The sequence below is a fragment of the Magnolia sinica genome, chromosome 1, assembly GCF_029962835.1.
Source record: "Magnolia sinica isolate HGM2019 chromosome 1, MsV1, whole genome shotgun sequence".
Taxonomy (NCBI): domain Eukaryota; kingdom Viridiplantae; phylum Streptophyta; class Magnoliopsida; order Magnoliales; family Magnoliaceae; genus Magnolia; species Magnolia sinica.
In genome coordinates, this window is record NC_080573.1 from 82,006,187 (window position 1) to 82,032,305 (window position 26,119).

Sequence of the window (26,119 nt, forward strand, 5' to 3'; positions counted from 1 at the left end):
TCTATGGTGAATGGGGCCCACTTATTTAGGTTAACCCATGAAGAGAATGGGCCTAACAAGGCCTAAGGGAAGGTTACAATGAGGACATCTAACCGTCATTGCCCATCAATGTGGATATTCAACAACATTGCTCCCAAGTAGTGGCCCATGTAGAGTCAAACATAAGGTGGGTCCAAATATCTAACAGGTGGCCTCAAATAATCATCACAGGTGGCCTTACACATGCAGCACGTGGGCCTACACATCACGGTGGGTCGATACATTAGGCCGCACCATTAACCTAATATGCACATCATGGTGGGTCGCATTATTGGGCCGCATCAATGGGCGTCAATCAAACAAGTGGGCCACATTAATGAGCCGCACTAATGGGCCTTATACACATCAAGTCGGGCCTTAATAACTGGGCTGGAAACATGTCATAATGGGACACGACATACGGGTCAGAAATATGACGTAATGGGCCTCGACCCAAGGGCCAAAAATACATCTCTATGGGCCTTACCAAATGGGCCATAAACACATCCTAATGTGCCTCAACCATGGGCCTCTAACATATCATAACGGGCCCTGCATCAGTGGGCCGCACTAATGGGGTTCATGCACATCAAGTGGGTTGCGTCAATGGGCCACACAAATGGGCCTTATATACATCAAATGGTCCGTAATACATGGATCGAAAATATATCTCAATGGGCCTCACTATATGGGCCATAAACTCATCACGTTGGGCCTTGCCCATGGGTCTCGAATACATCACAATGGGCCACAACCCAGGGCTTCGAATACACAATAGGTGGGTCCTACACATGGGCCTATATACCTCATAGGTAGGCCCTGTACATGGTCCTCAAATATACATCATGATGGGGCTCATGGATGGACCGCACCAATGGGCCTCAAGTGGGCTTGGACCATACCACCAATCATTTAAATGGTTATAGGTGTAACATGTGTATTACTGTACACTGTTATTCCATGGGGCACATGGCCCACTAATGATGATCAACACTGTTTAAACATTGACCAGGTAAATCAGCACCATCCAAACGTTTACCATGTAAATCAGCACCATCCAGCCATTGTCCCTGAAAATCAACATCATCTAAATATTGTCCAGTACCATCCAGCACCATCTGGATGGTATGGATGGAATAAATACATCATGGTGGGGTCCCACAGAACCTGGTGACGTCAAAATAGGTGGGACCCACAGAACTTGCAAACCTCATGTACAATAGCTATATTGCTGGGTGTGAGGTACCCCAGCCATCTAGCACCCCACCGTCTATGGATTGGACGGTGCGGATGTAACACGTCATGGTGGCCCCCTACACCACACTGTTCAAATGGATGGTGCAGCATACAGATGCATTACAATGGCCCTACCTATCTTAATGACGTCAATGGTAGCAGCTAGGCTGCTAGGACTCACCGACCATATGAATGGATGGTGCAGATTTAATATAAGGTGGGTCCCACCAGTAAAATCGATGGACAGGAGTGGATATACAATACATCAAGCTAAGGTAGCCCCACACACTGCCATGGTGTGAGGGATACCAGTCAGTCTACACACGTGTAAGACATCCCAGCCAATCTTCACACGTGTGAGGTACATGAAACATATGCATGCTGGTGGTGTCCCACGTGCATAGAACACATACATATGAGGTGGGTCCACACGTGTGGACCCACAGCTCTGGAGGAAGCTGATATTTGTGGTTTTAAATGTCCAGCAGTGACTGCCGCTGGACGGTGTGTATACAGCACCAGAAAATGGTGGGGCCCACTTCAATGGATGGCTTGGGTATACATACACATCACATGGGACCCACAGGACCTGCTACGTCAGTTGGCAGGTGGGTCCCACCATCAAAACAGATGGTCAGCACGGTGAAACACGTACGCCGGTGGGGACCTACAGAACTTGCTGATGTCTTTTACAGCGGCAGCATAGCTGGTGTGTTCGTACACTAGCCACTCCTCTTGCAGGTGGGTCCCACGTGGGGCCCACCATAATGTTTATCTTCCATCCCAACCGTTGGTAGGGTCACACCGACCTAGATAAAGAGGAAAAACAAATTTCATATTCATCAGAAACTTCTGGGACCCAAAAAGGGATTTCAATGGTAGATGTTCAATCCCTGTTGTTTGGTGGTGTGGACCACCTGAGTGCCGTAAATGGCTGATTTTTAAGATGTCCCTATGCTTAAAGGGGACCCATCAATTGTACAGTGTGGATGCCCCAAATGCATCACGGTGGGGCCTGAGGTGGGGTCCACTCTCCCTGCCTGTTTTGTCCGCGCCAGGACGCTGCTCGCTGCTAGCATCCGCAGTAGTAGCAGCAACAGTAGCGTCCACCTTTTTTTTTTAAATATTACTTTTTTTAAAGAATTTCATAGATGGGGCCCACATTAGGAGGATCTACTCCACTGGTTGGGTCTCTAAGCTCGTGAAGGGTCTAACAAGCCTAATATTGGGTGTGTTTTGATACACAGATTACCACAGCAGGCCCTAACAATTGAAATCACCCAAAACTATTATTTTCTACAATATGGCCCACTAGGGATTCGGATTGACTTATTTTTCCGGTTCAACGCCTAAAATGATATAGGAATTAGTATGGACGGTGTGGATTAGATACATACATCAAGGTGGGGCCTATATGAGTGGCCCACCCAAAAAATTTAAAATCAAAACTACGTTTTAGCGGTGAGTACACCTCACTGTCTGATCACTTTTCACAATGTCCAGTGTCCAGGGATGCTGGACGTGTACATATTTATCAAGGGGGGTCCTATGTGTGGGGACCACAGTTGGTGGGTCCCATGTGAACGTGGCCCACTTGATTTATATCAATATAATATTTATGTTTTCCCAATCATCCAGAGGGTAGAACTCACATGGCTTTGACGGCCATGGGGTCCATTTGATGGATGGTTTGGACATCACGTACACTCATTAAGTGGGCCACAAAATAAAGGAAGGAGAGAGAGAGAGAGAGAGAGAGAGAGAGAGAGAGAGAGAGAGAGAGAGAGAGAGAGAGAGACCCACCTTACTCTTCTTCTTCCCATATACTCCAATGCCTCTAAGAAGCTCTATCAATGGTGAAGATGACGATCTAGAGGTTAGATTGGTGGGGTTATAAAGTGGGAGATGGTTGGACGTCCATGGTTTTTGCCAAGGAGAAGGAGGAAGAAAGAGGGAGGGAGAGAGATAGGAGAGAGAGAGCTGTGAAGGTTTCTAGGCAATTAATGAGTTTGACTTTTGGGGAAAAAGGGAAGGGGTGGTTGCTTGTAAGGAGTTATGGCTAGGGTAGAGTAGGGTAGGGTGATGTCACCCCTAAGGTGACATCATAGTATTTATGTTTTTAGGGAAGTACAACAATAGGGATAGGTGGGTCCTGCGATCAAGCGATCAACGGCCGAGATAATACATGGGCCGGATCTCATAATCGAAGCATCGCATTGATGCACGAGACGCGTCGTTGGAATAGCGACGACGGCACGGTCGGAATGACATAGGTCTCGGCTTGAGTCAGCTCGGGTTTACAAGATGTGACTCAAGAGCATGCGCAAATGCTATCTATGTGTCACGAGTTGTCAGAATTCGATTGGGAGGACCGCGAAAATTTACGGAACGGTATGGGCTAGGATACAGGTCTTACATTGAATATGACTAACATTAAAGCTTGAGCTTGAGGTTCAAAGTAAAGAACTTTGTCTTGACTTGGATGAAGCTTTGAAAACTTGAACTTTTGAAGCTTGAAAGAATGAATTCACACTTGGTGTTGTACTTGAACATGAACATGTTATCTTACATTTGAAGTTTTTGAAGTAAAGACCTTTGATCTTATACTTGAGATGCAAAGTCTTGAATTTGTAGAAGCACTATACAAGACACAGATTCTAAGAGGTTTTGACACTGCAAAATTTGATAATAATAGGAGCTAGAAAACATAGCCCTTACAATCTCCCCGTTTGTCAAATTTGTGACAAAACACACTTCATTCAAAATAAGCATAATATGCACAGTAAAGAATCATGCATCAATTATCAAAATAAACCAGTTACAACCTGGTTAAAGAATCATGCACCAGTTATAAACAGGTCAAAACAATTTGCATCTACTCCCCCAACAATACTCCCCCCTACTTACTCCCCCTTACAAAATAATGGATGCCTACCTTTCCACAATCCATCCACAATCTACATGCCACATATCATAAGCATGATAAAATTATCCCCCTTGTTGTCACAATATGATAAAGGAAGGAACCAATAAATAATAGTGGAAGTAGAAAAATAAGGAAGAAAAAGAAGAGTAATGAGGAATAAATGAATAAGATAGTCAAGATAGTAAATCCATAAAGCATGATCAACCATGTTCAACCACATAAAACAGAAGAAGTCCAAGTATCATAAACGTTATTACAAACTAGATAAGCAAATACTAATCAGAACCCGATGAAGGAGCAGGTATGATAGGATCAAGTTTATGAAGTCCCTTGTTAAGGCACCTAAGATACTTGCGCATATATTTGAATTGCAAATCATGGGTTACATTCAAGTTTTCTACCTTCTCCTCAAGCGAGCGCAACCGCACATCAAAGTCAAATGGCTGATAATCAGGATCATCTGTTGAATCGGATTCGATCTCATAAAAAATATCATCCATATTGATGTCATCTGGAGGCAAATCACTTTCTTCTTCATTTGCGGCATCAGCTCTACCAACACCCACATTGACTTGGCTAGAGGCCAACTTCAAATTCATTTTGTTAATATTAGAGTTGTTGAATGGTAGGTGATGAATGGGAGCTTCTCCTATAGGCATAGCCACTAAACTATGTGTGGCCAATATAGTCATAAGATACGTAAAGGGAATGTCACTGTCTCCTGGATTGACACAAAACTGAATGATGCAATAACAAATCAAAGAAGGAAGACATATAGATTGACCAGAGATGATGGAACGAAGAATACGGACCATGAACCTAGTGAGTTCGGTTTTGTTACTAGAATGAGGATAGACATTTGAAATGAATATCCTGTGAAAGACTCTGTATCTGGGTAACAAATACTTTGAGGCAAGCGCATTTCCATTAGTATTCCATTCCGCATCTATATTGCATAATTCTCTAGTAAGCATTTGCTTCTCAGTTTCAGATGGTTTTGCCACTAGAGTGCTAATGGGATTACCGTCATCGTTGACAGGTAAATCCATTAAGCCAGAGATAAGATGTCGATCCACATCAACTGGACCTTCTCTGGTTGAGATAGTGAATGTCAGATTTTCAGTAGAAAAATCAGTAATACAAGCATACATAGCTTGCGCAATGGAGCAGTATGTCGGCTCACCCCAATGCAATATGTTATCCCATCTTATAGACTGAAGGAGAGGAAGGATATCAAACGGAGACAGATGAACAATACTAATAGGTCATTCAACTATAACATTGTGCAACCTAATATCCTGTACATAAGAGGGATCATCTTCGGGTGACTGAAGGTGGCGCACTGTTATAGGAGTCGACTGAGAAGTAGGACTACGATATCCTTTCTTCTTGCCTCTACCATCCATTTGTATCAAAGATAACAAAGAACAAAGAGATTACAAAAGAGGTAGCGACGGTTTCCAATAGATCAAATTTTGGAGTAGAAAACCTTAAAAATAATTATGAATCAAGAAATAAATCACACTAAAAATGAAAAGGGAGTGCAAGGAACTTGATTCTACAATGAAAATGAAAACAAAGCACTAACCTTGAAGGAATAGGAGATGGGTTCGACCGGTCGACCTAGGAGCTGTTGAAGAAATCCAAAATGAGGAAAAAGTGATTTTTTCTCCAAATAAAGCATCAAACCCGCGCTACACGGCTGGTCGAGTACATAGGTTAAGCCACGACTGGTCGAGTATGTACTCGACTGGTCGTGCACAGCCCAAAATATATAATTTTCATAAAATTTAAAATTTTAAACTTTTAAAATAACAAAAATATACATTATGATACAGAAATGCATGAATAATCAATTCAAATTACAGATACCAATATCAAATTCTAATTTAGCAAACCTGCTTTTGTCAAGTAATTTTGTGAATATGTCAGCAAGTTGAGTCTCGATCGGAATATATTCCAAGGAAATTGTCTTTTCTTCCACTAATTCACAGATGTAGTGATATCTAATGTTAATGTGCTTGGTTCATGAATGCTGGATTAAATTTTTGGATATATTAATTGCATTGGAATTATCACAATATAAAACCATAAAATCTTGTACAATTCTATAATCCTTTAACATTCTTTTCATCCATACAAGCTGAGTACATGCATTATCTACTGCAATGTATTCAGCCTCAGCAGTTGAGAGCGATACAGAACTTTGTTTCTTACTTTGCCAAGAAACTAAACAGTTCCCTACATAGAAACAACCACCATTGGTTGATTTTCGGTCATCAGTGTTACTAGCCTAATCAGCATCCTGTAACCAGCTAATTGCACACTAGTATCATGTGGATACCAAAGACCAAGATTAGCTGAACTAGCGACATATCGCAAAATGCGCTTAACAATAATTAAATATGACTCTTTAGGGTCAGATTGATATTTAACACAAATTCCTACGTTAAATGCAATATCAGGTCGGCTCACAGTTAAATAAAGCAAACTTCTTATCATAGTGCAATATAGCTTAGGATCCACACTTTTACCTATAGAGTCTTTTGAGAGTTTTAAGGTAGTACTCAAAGGAGTATCAAAATTTTTTCCATTCTCAAATATGATCTTTTTAACTAAGTTCAGAGCATACTTGGTTTGAGAGATAAAGAAACTATCAAGTTGCTGTTTAACTTGCAACCCTAAAAAATAATTTAATTCTCCAACCATGCTCATTTCGAACTTAGATTTCATAAGATCTGCAAACTTAACAGTCATGTTAGTACAGGTAGATCCATAGATAATATCATCAACATAAATTTATACTATTAAAATGTGATCATTATGTTTTTCTTTACAAATAATGTCTTATCAACACTTCCCATTATAAAGTTATGACTTAGTAGAAACGTAATCATATTTTTGTACCATGCCTTGGGAGTTGTTTTAAACCGTAAAGGGCCTTTTTTAGGCGGTATACATGATCAGCATTCTTAGGGTCTTCAAAACCCGTTGGTTGTTCAACATACACTTCTTCATGCAAATCGCCATTTAAAAAAGTACTCTTTACATCCATTTGATATATTTTGAGCTTTCTGAAGCATGCAATGAATATAAATAGTCTGATTGATTCAACAAAAGCTACTGGGGCAAAGGTTTCATCATAATCGATGTCTTCAATTTGAGTGTATCCTTGTACAACCAGCCTAGCCTTGTTTCTAATAATATTACCAAGTTCATCAGACTTATTTTTAAAAATCCATTTAGTTCCAATAATGTGTTTATCTTTCGGTTTAGGAACTAAGTACCAAACATCATTTCTAACAAACTGATTGGGCTCTTCTTGCATCGCAACTATCTAGTTTTCATCAGCAAGAGCTTTTACGTTAGCCGGTTCTATCTGAGATGTAAAGCACACATAATTACACATATTTTCTAGTTGTTTATGAGTGTGCACACTAGTGAGAGGGTTTCCAAGAATCTGATTATTGGATGATCTTTAATAGTCCTTAGTTCAGAGTTATTTTGATTTGATGAAGTATCTGGTTTATCAATTAGAAGGAGTTCATCATTTTCTGAACTTGAGACAGGTGTATTCAAGTGATCGTCAATAACCACATTAATGGACTCTTGAATTACACTAGTCTTCTTGTTAAGCACTCGATACGCTCGACTATTTAGAGCATACCTTAAAAATATCCCTTCATTACTTTTGGTGTCAAACTTAACTAGATTTTCTCGGTCATATAAAATGTAGCACTTGCTACCAAAAACATGAAAATATTTGACAGTAGGCTTCTTATAAAACTACATTTCATAAACCATTTTTCTATTTGATTTTCTAGTATAAACGCAGTTAATTATATAACAAGCAGTGTTTATGGCTTCGCCCCAAAGATTTTTAAGGAGCTTCATACTATTTAATATTACATTTGCCATTTCTTGAAGCACTCTATTTTTTCTTTCTACTATACTAATTTGTTGTGGAGTTTTAGGCGTAGAGAATTCATGTGATATTCCCTGATCATTGCAAAACTTCTCAAAACTGCTATTCTCAAATTCTGATCCATGATCACTACGGATCTTACAGACTTGAGATCCTTTTTCTTTTTGGATACGTTTAAGTACCCTTTTTACTTTATCGATAGTTTCTAATTTGTCCCTTAAGAATACTACCCTTGTATATCTGATAAAGTCATCAACAATTACTAGCATGTACTTCTTGCCACCTCGACTCTCCATTTTGTTGGTCCAATAAGATCCATGTGAAAAAGTTCGAGTGGTTTAGATGTGGCATTTGAGTTTACCTTTTTGTAAGTACTGGTTTGTTTGCCAATCTGGCATTCACCACATATTTTATCTATTTTCTGTATTTTGGGTAAGCCTCTTACCAACTCTTTTTTGCTTAATCTATATAAGTTACGGTAGTGAACATGTCCAAGGCGTTTATGTCATAATTCGATTTCATCGGTATGGACAATGTAGCATGATAGATTAGATGAGCTTGAATCACTCACAATGTAGTAGTTTTCAGAGGTTTTACGACCAGTTAATATTACAGAACCATTTTTATTTAGAATTTTACACTATGATTATTATCGCATATTTAAGAGATGCTTAATAAGTTATGTTTTAACCCTTCTACGTATAAAACATTCTCAAATAAAGGGAGGTTAAAGAGTTGAACCGTACCTTGGCTAACAATTCTGCAGTTGCTACCATCACCGAATATGACTAAACCATCAGTCATATCTTTAAGATTGGTGAATAGACCTTTGTCACCAATCATGTGTCTGGAGCATCCACTATCTAGGTACCACTTTGAATGGCTTATAGCTTTGAAAGCAGTGTGAGCAACCAAGCAAGTAACCTTAAGAACCTATTTCATTACAGTCTTAGGTTTAGGAGTATAGTTGGTCTTCTTATGTTTGTAGTTGTTATAAGACTGACCTACTGAGTTAGATTTTAAGAGCTCCTTAAATAAATCAACATTTTTCTCAGCTAAAGGATTAGGATTCTGATTTTTATAGTTGATATGGTTGCTTTTAGGTTTTAAGGTTTGAAAAGTTTTAGCATTTTTAGAATAGTTTTGATTCAGACTATTCCCTTTTGAGTTTGAAGACTCCCATTTCACAAATTTAGGTGGAGTATTCTTATGTTTGGGAAGAATACTTTTATCGTAGCCCAATCCAGATCGATCGCCACATTTTTTGGATCCAGATAAAAGTTTTTCTAACTTAGGATCACCTTGGGCATACCTCTAAGTGTCTTTTAAACTCAAAAGTGAAGAGACTTCAAGTTTTAGTTTTTCATTTTCAAAATTTAAGCTTTCAACTTGGGAGGTTTTGAAATCTAAGTTGCACTTAGTTTTTTCAAAACTATCTGAAATGTGAGTTTTTTTTAAAACAAGATTATCAAAATTTTCTTTAAGTTTTGAAAACTTTTCTTTCTGAAGTTTTAGTTTTACAGCAATTTTATAACTTTTCTTGTATAGGGCATTATAAGCATCTTGAAGATCTTCTTCATTTTCATGATCACTATTCAGATTTTCTTCACTAGTTGAATCATCATGATCTGAAAAAGTGAACTTGGCTAGTGTCACGCCCTAGACTTGGAAATCGGGCTCACAAAATTTTCGATCGCTGAATCCGGCGCCGACAGCCTCCGTACTACCCCGTTCTCGGCTCCCAGCGTCCATACGCTAGATTTCGATCCTAGGATCCTACAAGGAAATTTTCCATCGTACTTTTATCTCGTAATAAGCATAACCATAAGTTTATCTAAATCACAAAGGCAACATCATCATCACATATCCACTAATATAAACATTTGAATACAATGCTGAAAGAGAAATACATATGTATCAAAATCAAAGCTTTAGAAGTCCGTTGCATGCTCCAAGTTCAATGCTACTGTGACCTAATGCCACCTGCACACATCTATTATGTATACGCTTATAAAAAGCTTAGAGGGTGGTGAAAGTGTGTGCACAAGATAAGTGCCAAGTATACAATAAAGCCCATAAATCATACATCATCGGAATAAGTGAAAATACTGACAATTCCATAAGTTGAACAATATCAGAGTAAGCGGAAACATATTGGTAAGTCCATGAGTTATATAATATCAGAGTAAGCAGAAACATATTGGTAAGTCCATGAGTCATATAATATCAGAGTACCCAATGCAGATCATAATGAGCCAAATATCATATACTATGGATGCGATGCAATATGCAGATCCTTCCAAGTCTGTCTAGGCCATATAAGTACAGAAAACATAACAACCTAAAATGCCATATGTCGGTGGATGCAACATGCGATGCGAATGAAATGACCAAGCTAGAGTGTGAGGTTGGGATGATAGTACGTAGTATCATAGGCTATGAGGTCCATCATAAGGGAATTCTATCTAAACCAGTCTCATACCTAAATTTGGATAGTCAAACATAATGTGGTAAACTCCTGATTTCAAGTTATAGCGTGCCCAAACCGAAATCTTGGCCATTGCGAAGGTACACGTAACTAATAGTTGCGCACTACCAGCCTGAGTGGATAGTGAATGGATGAATGAATGAGTATGCAACTCTTGCTTAGTAACCTACCAACACAGTAGCCTACCAACCACTGGTAGCTCGCCCAATGTGGCAGCTCACCCAGGCCTCAGCCCCACCCACATCACACCCGCCCACATCAGCGTCCGCCCACATGCGCCCGCCCACATGTGCAATAGTGATGGGGTGTCATATCATGTTAGTCCTCATGTCAAGTCCACATATCAGTACTGTTCCTCTCTGGGGAATCACTGGGGTCTATTACACTCCACACTGATTGCCGCCTCCCTAGTCGTACAGCCTAGTGAGTGGAAGAGACCACACTATCGGCCTGACTAGTAGTCTGCCAATACCTACCTGGCTCATCAATAGCGGACTCATTTGTGAGCCAGTCAAACTCAGCCTAGCTTACAGCCCCTTACTCGGGTGCATAAAGCCACACCCCCTCCCAACCGACCACGACATAGTGGGAGACGTGGCCTACTAGTATTCGGCACTCGGGTGCTCATGTTCCACTCGATCTAGGTGTTGGGGCGTCTCCTAGCCTCGGAGGTTTAAGGACTTTCACCCACGAACATCCAAAGTGCTCAGATGCTCGAACCAAACATTTTTGGTGTCCCATCTGGCCATCTATGACATGCCTGTGGAGGCCACGACCCTGATGTCGTTAGGGCGTACAATGATCATGTCATATATATGCGAGATACATGAGTCACACCAACCAGTTATGCAACAATCCTGCGCGTACCGCGTGATCATGTGGGGCACTCAGTCTCATAAGGAGTCCCGTAAATGTCTCAGCCCAACGGCTTAAGCTATGATCAAACATTCCTCATATCAAGCATACATATGATGCGTATGGACATGAATCATGGAGTTATACTAAGCATATTATATGGTGATGAACTATCCTTACAACGAGGATGGACCTAGATGGCCTACACACAACAAGTATGGGCCTATCAATGGGCCCTAAGGAGAGTTACAATACGGACATTTAACCAACATTGTATTTATAATGTGTGTGTCAAACCATCATTGCTCCCAAGGCATAGCTCGCCATAAAGGTCATCACATAAATCATGGTAGAATCACACATTGCAATGGACTTGTGTACATCCCATTGGGCCTCGACCCATGGGCCTCCAATACATCAAATGGGCCGCATAACGTGGGCCTTATATATATATCAAGGTGGGCCTCAATGGATGGGCCACAAATACATTAAGATGGGCCTCAATAATGGGCCTTATACACATCAGGGTGGGCCTCAACAACAGGCCTTATAAATTCCCAAATATGAGTCATATTGAAGGATTATTTGGACCTATCCCAAGTGACAGTGGAGATAATAATTTTCACTGTTTAAACAATTCACAGGGCCCAGTATAAAGTTTATTTTCCAACCAATCTAATCATAAGGTCATAAAGACCTGGATTAAGAGGGAAAACAAATATCATATTGGTCCAAACCCTGCAGCCCAGGGTTTTTTAATGGTGGACATTCAAACTCACTGTTTTTTGTAATGTGGTCCACCTGATCCTAGATCTGTCTTATTTTTAGTCTTAAGCCTTAAAATGAGCTTTCAAAATGGTTGGACGGCTTGGATGCAACGCATGCATCATGGTGGGTCCTATCGATGGATGGCGTGGATGAAACAGGTGAGACCTATGGAACTTGGTGACGCCACTACAACAGCTATGTAGCTGGAGTGAGGTACGCCAGCTGTCCCACTCCTAAATGTGGGGATTGTGTGGGTAAAACACTTACATCAGTGGGTCCCACCATAATGTTTATCTGTCATACAATTGGTTGATAAGGTCAAGCAGACCCGGGTGAAGAGGAAAAATAAATTTCATAACGATCCAAAACTTCTGTGACAACCCAAAAGGGTTTCAATGGTAGAAGCTCCATCATCACTGTTTCCTGCCATGTGAGCCACTTGAGTTATGTATACGGCTGATATTTAGGGGTAACCCATATATAAAGGGGACCCATTAAATGCACGATGTTGATGTGCAACACACATCATAGTGGGGCCCACGGCTGGGACCCAATGGTCCCTGCCTCTTCACGGTAGTGCAGGACGCTATTGCGTCCTCTAACGGTCAGCAGCAGCAGTGCCTGCTGCTACCTTATTATTATTATTATTATTTTCAAGGATTTTCCTAGGTGGGGCCTGCATCAGGGGAATCTGACCTAGCCATTAGTTTTTATGGCCCAAGATAGACCTATCAAGCCCAATATTCGACATATTTTGGGGTACAGAAACATCAGGATGGATTTCACATGTAAAGCCATTGTTTTCTATGCTATGCCCTGCTAGATAGTCGGATTTGCTTCATTTTTCAGCTCAATGCCTAAAATAAAATGGGGAATGGAATGGACGGTGTGGATAAGGTTCATACATCAGGGTGTGGACTGTATGAGTGGCTCACTTAAAGGGCTTAGAATCAAACTGATATTTATATTTTGCTTTTCACGTGAGTACACCCACTCACTGTTCACGCTCCAACAACCACGTCCAGCATCCCTGAACGCTGGACAGACGGTGTGGATATGTCATCAAGGTGGGTCCCACGTGGACGTGGTCCACTTGATTGGATCAATTTGATATGTGTGTTTTCCCATCATCTAGAGGGTAGGGCCCACATGGCTTGGATGGTTTGGATAAGACATACATCAAGGTGGGGTACATTCGGGTGGGCCACATAGCCACATCATCACCCAAAAAATGGAAAAGAGAGGAAGAGAGAGAGAGAAAGAGACACGTGATGATGGAGGGACCCCGGCACTATGGGCCCTCCCTTCCATTCATTACAACATACATCAAGTGGGTCCCATTACATATGGGCCCACCGATCAAAACCAACCATGGAGATCCTTTTTCCACCAAAATACGAGGTTTAGATGACCATATCCATGCATGAAAAATAAACATCATGATGGGGTCTATGGAGAATGGCCCCATCATGGAATGATCATGAGAATCAAGATGGGCCATCTGCCACATCTAGCCAAAGTGAGATCCATACCATCAATCCGTAGGCCTCACTTGACCCATCATCAAAAATGAAATCTAGGCCTATAGAAACACCCACCATTCGATCTTCTTGTTCCAATGGAACACCGATCTCCTTGTGCTTCACTTTAATGGAAGATGATGAGAAAGGAAGGGCTAAGATAATGGATCTTGGGATGGGAAGTGGGCCACACAACTCACTTTTCTCTCTTGGAATTGCTTAGACGTCCATCACTTTAGTTGCTTGGAAAATGAGAAGAGAAAGAGAGAGAGAAGGGGCGGTTGTAAGAGAGGTGATGGATGTGAGGTGATAGTTGTACTTGACATGTATGGGTGTGTAAGAGAGAGGGTGAGAGAGAGTTGACTTTCGGGGTTGCTCTTGTACTTGACATGAGGTGATTAATTAATGGGACATGTTGTAGAGATTCTCTTGGGATTGCAAACGCACGGTGTTTTTCTCGAACTGAACGGGGCCCGCATCTCCTGGCCTGGGTATTGGATCGGTGTGCAAGATGCGGCATCGGAACCACGCTGATGGTGCGGTTACAATGGTATAAGTCTCAGATTGAGCTGACTCAGATCTAGGGATACAACTTAGGATCGCATGCAACTATTGTTTACGCGTTGCAGGTCACCTGAATTTGACCGGGAGGACCGTGAAAGCATACGGAACAGTAAGGGCTAGGATATGGGCCTCACAGCTAGAGTTATAAGGGCTTTGACTTCATTAGCCTATTCAGTTTCAGAATCTTCTGATTCAGAGAGGCTTCAGAGCTGGAAGATTCATCCAAGTAGCCAACATACCTTTCTTTTTAGGTTTGTCCTTTTTAGGACACTTGTTCATTAAATGCCCATATTCATGACAGTTATAACACTGACTATCTTTTAAAGATTTTCAGGTTTTAGATTTAGATCTTTTCTTTTCATTAGGTTTTTAAAAATCAACCTTCTTTTTTCTTTTGAAAATCTTATAAAACGTTTTAGCTAAAAGGGCCATATCATCTTTAGAATTTTCTAAATAAGAATTACCACTATTTTCTTGAGAAATACATTTAGAAGATTTAAGAGTGATGGATTTACCTTTAGGAGCTTTAAAGTTTAACTCATAGGTCTGTAATGAGCCAACTAATTCTTTTACCCTCATATTATCCGTATCATGAAGTTCGTAGATCGCAGTCACCTTTGAATTGAACCATTCAGGTAGTGAACGTAGTATCTTTGCACAGACTTTACTTTCTGGGATTGTATGACCAAGACCCCACATAGAGTTGACAATGCCATTCAATCTTGTATAGAAGTCCATGAAAGTTTCACTTTCTTCCATAAATATTATCTCAAATTTGGTTGTGAGGATTTGAACTTTGGATTTTTTGACAATTGTTGTTCCCTTGTGTGTCATTTCTAAAATATCCTAGGCTTGCTTTGCAGTATCACAGGATATAATTTTCTTGAATTCATCCGGTGATAGTGCACAAGTGATTGCATTTAGAGCCTTTGCATTGGCACTACTCTCACTTTTCTGAAGAGTGGTCCAAGAGAAATAAAGTTTGACTTTCATAGTTTTGGATTCGTCAGTACCAGTTACTTCAATGGTAGGAGGGGTCCAATTAGTCACTGTGGCTTGCCACACACTCTCATCCATCGATTTTAAGAAAATTCTCATCCTGGCTTTCCAATGGGCATAATTGGAGCCATCAAATGGTGGAGGCTTAGTGACTATAAGGCTATCAAAATTTGATATCTTAAAAAGCTCAGATCGATTAGCTCAGGAAATTAATTCAAAAGAAATAATAATTAAAACGAGTTATTAGGCTCTAATACCACTTGAAAAGGCCGAGCTAAGAGTCCTAGAGTGGGGGGGGGGGGGGGGGGGGGGGTTAATAGGATTATGCCAAATTAAAAATTTAACAGTGGAATTTAAACAAATATAAATAAAAGATAGCAATTAAACAATCCACAATGCAGAAAAGTAAAACAACCTCAAGTGTACAAGTATTGAGAGGTTGATACAGATGTTGTTCTAAGGACAACTTCACACAAAAAACCAATGGCTTATGGTAGGATAACCTGATTCCTAGAACGGTTTGTGTATTAAAATCTCAAATTGATATAGAGGAATAAAGAAATAAATAGCAAAGGAAATAACTAAGAAATTACAACATTCCCACACTTGCATAAAAGAAATTACAACATTCTCTAAAAATGTATAAAGGGAAATTACAATATCCACAAAATGAAATATTCAATTAATCACCACAAGACCAGAAATTATAGTGGTTCGCTTGTGTGTACACCAACTATTTAGAAAAACAGCCACACAACTACTCCACTCCTAATATCCTCACACAGTGAATATTAGCGTTCACTATGAAAATAGGTTTTTCAAGGTTCACTTAAAACCCTCACAATTGTGTCTTTCAAGTGGGCTTACACAATTCAAAAACCTCACACTCGGAGTTTTCTGGATCACCTCAGATAAACCAAAACTGAGATTTTCCTGGCGCAATCTCAAAAACCAAAATAGAAATTTACAGAAAAATAAATAGACTTATCTGGATATTCTCTTTTGATGGAGCCTGGTAAAACCAAATCGGAGTAGAAGTTCAATGTCCACACTCAATCATGAAATGGTTCTAGGTTCTAAATTGATTTTAGATTAAATCACCTTGGGCTAGCTTGATTTGATTTTAATTCCAAGAAATGAGAATACTTCAATCCCTCTTTCAAATAAAATTGGAATGCAGAATACAAAATTAAATACAAAAAAGCTAATTAAAGAGAATATGAATATCACTAACTTATCTCTTAAAGTGGTGTATTGATTTTGCTTGAATTGGATATCAAACTCTGAAATTCGTACTCTATTTATAAGTGCAAAAATTGCACTCTTGATTGGTCCTGAGGTCGACACAACTGGTCGAAGGACCAACCAACTTTTGAAAATTTGGGTGCAATAAGATAAGACCGTTCCACGACTAGTTGAAGGACCTGCTCGACCGGTCGAGTGGCCTCCACGACCGGTCGAGTCCTGTCCACGACTGGTCGTGTGAAACTCAAATTAGTTGCTGGACTTTGAGTCGAGCCTACAGGACTGGTCGAGCACTGTTCACATGACCGGTCGAGGCAACAATAAAAAATTTTGAAAATAAGTAACAACCTTAGGACTGGTCGAGCCAATACTAGGACTAGTCAAACATAGTCTATGACTAGTTAAAAAATAGACTATGTACTTATAAAATGATCCAATTAAATTATATATTCAAAATGAGCTATCCTATGGTCAATCTAGGGTCATTCATACCTTATACATGATGTATGAACATTGAAACTTCTTTTGCTAGTTGATAGTCAATCTTTGAAGTTCACGAAGCTTGAAATGATGAAACTTGAACTTGAGACTTTTGAAGCTTGAATATGACTAACATTGAAGCTTGAGCTTGAGGTTCAAAGTAAAGAACTTTGTCTTGACTTGGACGAATCTTTGAAAACTTGAACTTTTGAAGCTTGAAAGACTGAATTCACACTTGGTGTTTTACTTGAACATGAACATGTAATCTTGCATTTGAAGTTCTTGAAGTAAAGACCTTTGATCTTGTACATGAGCTGCAATGTCTTGAATTTGTAGAAGCGCTACACAAGACACAGATTCCAAGAGGTTTTGGCACTATAAAATTTGACGATAATAGGAGCTAGAAAATATAGTACTTACATGTTCCTGTCGTGGAACACCTTCGCCTGTCCTTGTAAATTCTTGAGTTCTCGTATGTGTTGTTTCGGATTTCCTCAAGTTCATTCAACTGTAGTTTGCGTAGTGAACCAACGTTGTCCAAATTGAAGTTCAAATTTTTAATAGACCAGTAGGCTCTATGTTCCAACTCTATAGGCAAGTGGCAAGCTTTTCCATAGACGAGTCTAAAGGGAGACATTCCAATTGGGGTCTTAAAAGCTGTACGGTATGCTCATAAAGCATCGGTCAAACAGATTGGCCAATCCTTATGGTTAGGGTTAACCATTTTCTCTAGAATGTGTTTAATTTTCCTATTGAAAATCTCAGCTTGCCCACTTGTTTGTAGGTGGTATGGAGTGCTCACCTTATGGGAGATGTCATATTTCTTCGTTAAGTTTTCAAATGGCCTATTATAGAAGTGTAAACCTCCATCACCAATAATGGCCCGAGGTGTTCTGAACTGGGAAAGATATTTTCTTTTAAAAATCGAATGACCGTACGATGGTCATTGTTTTGGCACGGGATCACTTCGACCTACTTAGTGACATAGTCTACTGCTAGCAAAATGTACAAATTCCCAAAGGAATGGGGGAATGGCCCCCTGAAATCGATGCCCCATCAATTAAATGCTTCAATGATAAGAATGGGTTTCAGAGGCATCATATTTTGATGGGACAATGCAACCAATTTCTAACAACGCTCACAAGCTTTGCAAAACTCATGAGTGTCCTTGAACATAGTGGGCCAGTAAAAGCCGCATTATAGAATTTTGGCCATGGTATTTTTAAAAGAAAAGTGACCACCACAGGCCTGTGAATGACAAAAGGAGATGACACTTCAGTGTTCATTGTCTGGCACACATCTCCTTAGAATTTGGTCTGGGTAATTTTTGAATAAATACGGGTTATCCCATAAGAGCTTACGAATCTCGGTGAAGAATTTTTTCTTATCTTGCGCATTGCAATGAGTCGGTGTGAAACCTGTGGCAAGATAATTAGTAATGTCAGCAAACCAAGGTAATTGGGAGAGTTTAAACAATTATTCGTCAGGGAACATATCGTTTATAGGTAGCGTTTCAAGGGAATCAGGGAGATTAAGTCTTGAAAGATGGCCAGCCACTATGTTCTCTACTCCCTTTTTGTCCCGTATTTCCAAATAAATTCTTGAAGTAAGAGGATCCATCTTATCAAGTGGGGCTTAACATCATTCTTAGAGAGAAGGTACTTTAGCACTGTATGATCAGTGTAGATGATGATCTTGGATCCAATCAAGTAGGACCTAAATTTGTCCAAAGCGAACACTATAGCTAAGAGTTCCTTCTCCGTAGTAGAGTAGTTCACTTGTGTAAGAATTAGAGTTTTACTTGCATAGTGAATAATGTAGGGCTTCTTTTATTTTCTTTGGCCTAACACCGCTCCAATAGCATAGTCAGACGTGTCACACATAATCTTAAAAGGAATGATCCAATCGGGTGGTTGCATGATAGGTGTAGTAGTCAACATGCCCTTAAGCTTAGTGAAAGCTTCTAGACATTACTCAGTTCATTCGTATGGTACTTCCTTTTGAAGTAGATTGCATAAAGGATGAGAGAGGTGACTAAATTCCTTTATGAATCGTCTATAAAATCTGGCATGTCCTAAGAAGGATCGCACGTCTCATATGCTCTTAAGTGGAGGTAGGTTAGAGATAAGATCAATTTTAGTTTTATCTACCTCAATTCCCTTGGATGAGATGATATGTCCAAAAATAATTCTCTTACGAACCATGAAATGACACTTCTTCCAATTTAGTACCAAATTCTTTTCCTCACATTGCTTCAACACATTTTTCAGATCCAAACACTCAATGAAGGATGGACCAAAGATAGAGAACTTGTCCATGAAGACATCTAAATATTGCCCTACCATGTCAGTAAATATACTCAACATGCATCACTAAAAAGTGGCGGGGGCATTACACAGTCTGAATGGCATCCTTCGATAAGCAAAGGTGCCAAAGGGGCATATGAATGTGGTCTTTTCTTGATCTTCAAGGGCTATCTCTATCTGATTGTAGCCCGAATATCCGTCAAGGAAGTAATGGTAAGAGTGACTAGCTAGCCTTTTTAAGATTTGATCAATGAAAGGTAAAGGAAAGTGGTCCTTCCTCGTGACGATATTCAACTTTCTGTGGTCAATGCACATTCTTCAACCAGTAGTAACTCTAATTGGCATGAGTTCATTGTCAGCATTATCTACAATGGTGATTTCGGACTTAGGAACCACCTGAATTGGACTCACCCATTGGCTATCGGATATGGGGTATATGATACCCACATCCAACAACTTAAGTACCTTGGCCTTAACCACTTCCTTCATGTGTAGAATTAATCGGCGTTGTGGTTGTTGGGAGGTCTTCGCATTATTCTAAAGATGAATGCGGTGAGTACAAATCAAAGGGTCAATTCCCTTGAGGTCTGTAATTGACCATCTAATGGATCCTTTATACTCAATGAGAGTAGAGATAAGTATACTCTCTTGTTCTTGCTCAGGGTGGGAAGAAACCACCATCGGGTATGTCTCATCTTGACCTAAATACACATATTTGAGATTAGAGGGCAAATCTTTTAGGTCAAACTTTAGTGCTTTGAGGCTAGACGGTAGAGGCACTACATTAGTTTGGGGTAATTCTTCAAATTGTAGCCTCTACCGGTTAACTTCAAGTACTAGCATAGCATCAAGCATGACATCCATCTCCCTAATTGTGTCATCATTCAAATCGGGGGAGTGGGCCAAGCATGTCTTTAGAGTGTTAGAGTATAGAGTCAAGATTGCTTTATGTTCCATGAAAGAATCTATCAAGTTAATGTTGTGGATATCATTAACCTCCTCTGACTGTTTGCTCATGTTGAAAAAGATATTGAGCTTTAATGTCATATTTCTGAAAGATAAATTTATAATTGCATTCCTGCAATTAATTATTGCATTTGATGTAGCAGGGAATGGGCGACCAAGAATGATGAGAATTTGAGTACTCACGTCTATGATGGGTTGAGTATCCAGGACAATAAAATCTACTTGATAGTAGAATTTATCAACTTGGACCAACACTTCTTCAATCATCCCTCTCGGTACACGAACTAAGCAATCAGCAAGTTGTAATGTGGTTTAGGTGGGTTTTAATTCACCTAGACTCAATTGTTCATAAACCAAGTAAGGGATCAAGTTCACACTTGCCCCCAAGTTAAGAAGTGCATGCTTAATCCAATAGTTCCCAATTACACAAGTGATGGTCGGGCTACCAGGATCTTTGTATTTTTGTGGTACATCTTGCTTGAGGATGACACTCATTTTTTGTAATGACCAGGAAAATTTTGTGCAAAGACCCGAGTACTACCTCAAATTCCTTAGAAGTAAAATGTGGGTTAATTAGTGCTAAACTCAATTGCTTGTGAAATTAGCATCAATCACTTTAAATTTGATCTGCAGGACTCAAAACCTGTAGAATCGTTAGCGCTATGTTACCCTGAAATCTAGGATTTAACGCTAAATCCAGTTGCTCTCGGGAGTACTTGGAAACTTTGTATCGGACCTGGACCGCGCGTCGAAAGTCCGATAGCGATGATCTTAGACAATTATAATCACCTTATTGGGCTTGACCATCACCTCAAAAATCAAGTCCAGATGATGTCCTGAGACGATTTGCTTAAGTCCGGAGTAAATAGTGTGAGAAAGTAAATATGTATTTATGACATCTGAGTCGTGTCGCTTGCGCGCCGATTCTAAGATTTCTGACTGTTGGATTCTGACCCAAATTTACCCTTGGATCAGGGAAGATGGCCCAGGCATGTCATAGTGCTTGTGGCCCTAATCGAGTTTCGGTGACCGTTGAATTGAGATTGGTCCACCACGGCTGATCTGTAAATCCGATCGGTACAAAAACTCAGCCTGACCTAGATCCATGGTCAGTGAACTTAAGTCTGATCACACGTGGAGAAAGGACCACTAGAAGTGCTCCGTTGGATCAGAATAGACCCGATTTGGTTATAACCTAAGTATACCTTGGCCCTGGGGCTATTTTCATCGATATTAGGCCTATATAAAGACCTTAAAACCCTTACTCTCAATTTCATACGAATTTTCTAACCCTAGCTAAGAGAGAGAGAGAGGAAAAGAGAGAGAAAGTGAGAGAAAAGTTGGTGAATCATCTCGAGATTCTTCCCTGTTATTCTGCGTCCTTAAACCATCACTTCTGAATCGTTATTCCGGCGATTCTAAGTTCATTCTTGGGTAACTCAATCAAACCCTAGCCTATTTTAGAGCTTAGAATAGTCTAAGTGTTGATGTAGTTCATTTTATTCATGTCTTAGGTTTTCTAGTCGCCGTTGACGAAGACTTATCATCTGAATCAGATCTGTTGCACTTTTTCTGGTTTAAGGTGCGGACTATATTAGTATAGGTTATGGTTTTCAAAGCTTTCAATGTCAGTTAATGGTTTATTATTGTTGTGGGTGTAATTTCACATGCTAAATGCGATGTTTATATTGCGTTCCTGATATATATGAGATATATTGAGATTTGTGTATTCCTTGTATATGTAGAAAGTATCGTGTATGTATGAAATACAAACATGTGTTTACCATGATTAATTGTCGTGTATTTGTGCTAGTTGTATGTGTGTCAACTCCTTGGCAAAAGGAATTGTCCAAATGTGTGTTATCACTAACATACGTCATGTATGTTGGAATATGTAGTCTAAGTGTTTGTAGAAATGTCTAAATGATCAAGTGTGTAATATATTATCCCATTTACGGGCGTTGAGAAGAGATTCTCAACTATTCTATTGGTGTGTATGATTTCCTACATGCAATTTACATTCTTTGTTGTTTAAATTCAAGCACTACTTATGTATAAATTCATGTTAAGTTGATATTCATCAAATGCTCACATACTGTATGATTAGAATTGTTGATCCATTACTATTCTAAATTGTTAGTATGAATATCTGTTATGATTGAAGATGTTTGGGACTATGAGATAGTCCAGGGAATCGGTAACAAACCTTGAGTTCATGGCCGAGGTAGTTTTCGCCATGTAGGATGTGTTTGACGAACCCGAGTCGTATTAGGGTTGTCGGCAGTGGTTTGGCTACACGGAATGTTTGCGCACTCTATGTCGTTCAACTCAACGTGTGCTCATGCTAGTCGAGCTCGTCAAGTAACCCGATTGTCCCGGTGGATGTAGACCATGTATAGACACTATTGTTTGAATCTAGGGTACCAAACTTACCAATGCAATCCCGTTAATCATTGTACCTGGATCCACTAAGACTCATGAGCCAGGCATGGTGGTATGGGACATTGTGGTCGAGCTGTCGGCCTACGCTGGGGTGACGAGCCTCCCCGTAGTGACCAATGAGCACACCAGACTTGTGAGCCGATTATGGTGGTATGGGACACTATATTCGTGCCGTCGGCCTACATTGATTGGTGATGAGCCCTTTGTAGTGACCTCGAGCATACCTTGATACTGTATTGAGGCGACGAGCCTTAGGGTAGTAACTAAGGTATGATAGGCATGCATTGATTGGTGACGAGCCTTTTGCAGTGACCTAGAACCATATGATCGTATGAGATTGTCTAGGACTGATGACCCTAGAATGGATCACCACTTGGGAATTGATATGAGGAAGGTACCTTAGCTTCCTAATCCTGCTGTATGAAAAGGACTAATAACAACTTGGTAGTCATGTTCATGCACCGCATTGCATGTGCTTTGGCGTCGTTGGCACTACGGGAGGTTGTCATATGTACCGTAAGATGAAGACGCTGAGGGAGTGCAGGCGAGAGCATGCATCATTTCTACATACATCCTTGCATTAACAAGAGTAATTAGGATGTGATTGATTGTATTGCCTTATCATTACTGCTTAATTGATTTGATAACATGTTAACTTTTACTGTATAATTCCACTGAGTTGATCACTCACTCTCACATTCTGGGATGGTGTTTCAACACCAACCAGACTCTGTCTTAGATGTAGATGATGATGCGACCCTTGAGGCAGAGCAGGAGTATGAGGATGATGATGACGCGTTTTCTTTTATGCAGTTCTCAGGCGGGTTCATGTGAGCCGTGTCCTGATCTACGGTGATTTTGAGTTTTCTTTATAATAGATGATTTCATTTTGATACTTATATTTTGAAAACAAACACTTGTAATTATGACCTGGCAGAGCATACATATCACAGGAACTTGTACATGTTCACATATATTTCTTTAAGTCTTCCACTTGTGACTTTCACTTATCCCTGAATTATGTTTGTAGTTTGGCTTAATCTATTCCATGTTTTATGCACTCATACAGACAACATACATCCATCATTACATATGTTGCATAAGTGATGTTTTGAAACTCGGGAGCTGAGTTATGCTCGACCCCCGAATTTCAGGGTGTTACACTTTTTCTGTCAAAAATATTTTCTTTTGTATGTTTTGCCGTCTTTTGGTAGTGCATAGATCTTTCAGAAATTTGGCATATGAAGGAATTTGTTTAACGGCATCTAGTAGAGGGATGTTGACCTTCACTTGTTTAAGTACCTCTAGAATATCCTGAGAATTAGATAGAGGTTTTGGTTCAATCAACTGTTGAGGGAATGATGTAATCGGCTTACTTTGAGGTTCCGGTTCTAACCCATGTGGAGTAATGCTAGGTCTATCATTCTTATTTTCTTCGGGGTCCTTAGGCTTTTCAGCCCTTACCGGAATAGATTTGTCAATTGTCTTTCTACTCTTAAGAGTGGTGATAGACTTGACTTACTCCATTTGATTTGAAGAGCTTGGGTCACTAATTTCACATTGTAGCTTTGATTGGGGAGAGGTTGGGTTGGAAGCATCCCTTTCTCCCCACTCGCTAAGTATGACTCACTCCTTTGAATGGACGATATAAACATTCCCACTATTATTTGATATCTTAGAATGCTTATATCGTATTCTGGTTGAATAGCTCTTGGTTTTGCATGAATTTTTGAACCGTATCCTCTTGAGGTCTCTTCTGATTTAAAAATTGAGTACGGGCCTCTTGTGGGTTAGCCGTTTGTCCATTCCACCAACTAAAATTTGGATGGTTTCTCCAACTGGAATTGTATGTATTTGAAGTGGGTCCTTTGAAAAGTCTTTGGTAGTTGTTCACGACATTCGATTGCTAATTCAATATCTCTTAAAAAGCAGGAATTGTTGGACAATTCTTAGTTGTATGTATGTTACAAGCACAAATACCACAAACAACTTCCGCAGCCTTATCGGATTTGATAGGTTCTGCCTTCTTAAGTTCCATGGCCTCGACTTTTCTTATGAGATTGACTACTCTTGCACTCATATCATATTCCTCTTTTAGAACATAAATTCCTCCCCTTTCCTTTGATTGAGTAGGCTTCGAGTGGTGAGTCTTGGAGAAGTGTCCCATGATTGCGCGTTTTCTGCCAATTGATTAAGGTAATCTCGCGCATCATCGGCCTCTTTGTTTATGATTCACCATTACATATCATCTCTATGAACTGGCGCATTGGTGAAGTTAATCCATTATAGAAAAAGCTTATTATTCGCTATACTTCGTAGCCATGATGTGGACAGGAATTCGTGACATCTTTGAAACTTTCCCAGTATTGGAAGAAGGTCTCTTCCTCTTTTTGGGCAAAGTTCATGATTGCCTTCATTAAAGTGTTAGTTTTATGAAATGGGAAATTTTTTTTGAGAAATTCCCGAGTCATCTCGGTCCATGTGCCAATGGATCTTGGCTTTAGGGAGTGCATCCACATCTTAGCCTTCTCTTTCAATGAAAAATGAAAAAATTTAAGTCGCACCATGTCCTCAGACAGGTTTGGAAAGTGTAATGTAGCAATTATCTCATCAAACTCCTTAATGTGCAAATATGGACTTTCAAAATCTAGTCCATAAAACTTAAGGAGTTGTATCACTCCAGGTTTGATATCCACATTTCTTTATTAAGTGGAAAGACCATACAGGAAGGTGTACTCACTCGGGTCGGTTGTAAATAATCTCTTAGAGTATGAGATGGGGGTACATTATACACCTCGCTTTCATCTTGAACTTTCTCAACTGGTGGTTGAGGTTGAGGTTGATTTGCAGCCATCACTTCAATTAACTGAGAGGATCTCAAGTGGTGTCTAATGATGGATAGGCAACCCTTCGACTAATCCTCCTTCATTCGAGAGACGTTGAGTGTTCTCACGAACCCACTTGGGCATGAAACACGCACAACCCTTAAGTAACTAAACAATTAAACCTAAAAAGAAAACTAGAAAAACTGAAACAAATAAGAGATCTAAAAAAAATAAGAGAGAGGGTTGGAACAAAATTACCGAATAAGAGTCGCTATGCAAGGAATCCTACAAAATAGAAAACAATGTTAGTTTCTAAAAATAATTTCAGAAAAAATCTTAACCTAAAAACATAGCAGAAAATAAATCTTAATTAACCTAATTCTTATACCAATTAATTCTAGAAAAACGTAGCCGTAGTCCCCGACAATGGTGCCAAAAACTTGTTCACAACCCTAAGTGTAGGGTCGCGATGTAGTAATAACTCGTGAGAACGAGGTCGAATCCACATGTACTAAACTTGTATGTATTCTTAAAAGAACTAGAACCAGAACTAAAA